This window comes from Suricata suricatta, chromosome 14, assembly GCF_006229205.1.
Source record: "Suricata suricatta isolate VVHF042 chromosome 14, meerkat_22Aug2017_6uvM2_HiC, whole genome shotgun sequence".
Taxonomy (NCBI): domain Eukaryota; kingdom Metazoa; phylum Chordata; class Mammalia; order Carnivora; family Herpestidae; genus Suricata; species Suricata suricatta.
In genome coordinates, this window is record NC_043713.1 from 61,553,456 (window position 1) to 61,554,861 (window position 1,406).

Sequence of the window (1,406 nt, forward strand, 5' to 3'; positions counted from 1 at the left end):
TGTCTGCCTGGTTCCCACGTCCCCATCTGGTCATTTCACCTTGACTCTCTGCTGGGTCTCCTCCCACACTCTCACTGGGCTGAAGCCACACTGTCCTCTCAGCCTTGACCAATCTGAGCAGTGAGCCCCACCGTGATGGGGCAAAAGGCACATGTGACCTGGGCTGGTCTGATGGAACCTCATCCTAAGTCTTCCCCTAGAACCAAGGGGAAGGGAGGCTCTCTGCCTGCTGATGCCAAGCTGGCAGGCTGTACCCCGAGAGCTGCCGGGCAACACCCTCCCTCCCCGCAGAGACAGGCAAAGCAGAAAGCCAACGCATGGAAAATCAGCACAGAGATATGAAAACAGAGAAGGTCCTGATGACAACATTGGAACCCCTGGACAGAGCTGCACCTGAAGCTGGCCTCACCCCAAACTTCCCATACCCTTGAACCAATGAATCGATTTTTTTAGCCTCTTTCCCTTTTGGCTTTATGTTTGTAGATGTATTTATTGTTCTAGCTAGTTCTGTTAGCAAGTGATTCCCCAAAGGGAAATGGGTGGAGCTGGCTACAGTGCCCTGCTGTGCTGCTTCTCAAGTTGTGTGACCTTGGTCCAGCTTCTTAACCTCTCTGAGCTTCGGTGTCCATCTGTAAAGAAGAGTTGCTATTTGTACCCACTCGATAGGAAGCATGCTTTGTGGATTAGCAATTTAGAGCAGTGTTTAATAAGTGGGGTTTGGAAAGATGTCTTTATTTCTCAAAATAGGGAGAAATAACAAAAGAAGGAATAATGCATGACAGTTGCTATAGTTTGGATTTACTAATTAAACATAACTTACTATTGGAGAATTTATTCAAGGTCCCCAGCATCATCAAATCCCTTGAACTTTGGGGGCTTCAGCTATCTGATTGTTTTTAATTTAAAGTTTTATTTATTTTGAGGGAGGGAGGGGAGGGGGGAGAGAGAGAGAGAGGGAGGGAGTGGGGGAGAGAGAGAGAATGAGAGAACAAGTAGGGAAGGGGCAGGGAGGGAGAGAGAATCCCAAGCAGGCTCCCTGCTGTCAGCACTGAGCCTGAGCCCAGGACTGAGAAATCATGACCTGAACCGAAATCAAGAGCCAGACGCTTAACTGACTGGGCCACCAGGTGCCTCTCAGCTCTCTGATCTTTAAAGGGAGACTCCTTGCAAAAGGAGCTGTTACCATCATTTATAAACCTTTGAAATTCTGTGAGAAAAAAGCACAAGAATCTATGCATTTGTATTCCTGTATCTACTAAAGGAACAATGCACTGCCTCCCACTGGAGTTCAGCACACTTAGCTGCTCCCCCCAGGGGCTCAGAGTGGCTAAGTGGGAGGCCAGCAGGCTCAGGAGGGTGTTGGACTTTCTTTGGCGAAGGGATTCCCTCCATGAGGCCAATGAACC

General features: G+C 48.8%; 1 long non-coding RNA gene across 1 annotated transcript in view; it reads left to right on the top strand.

Moving 5' to 3' along the window:
* Positions 1–1,406, top strand: part of LOC115278359 — a 14,820-nt gene that overhangs the window by 12,844 nt on the left and 570 nt on the right. Inside the window, exons 3-4 of the long non-coding RNA XR_003902832.1 lie at positions 556–564; positions 1,353–1,356. This is a non-coding gene — a long non-coding RNA (uncharacterized LOC115278359). The remainder of the gene's footprint in view (positions 1–555; positions 565–1,352; positions 1,357–1,406) is intronic.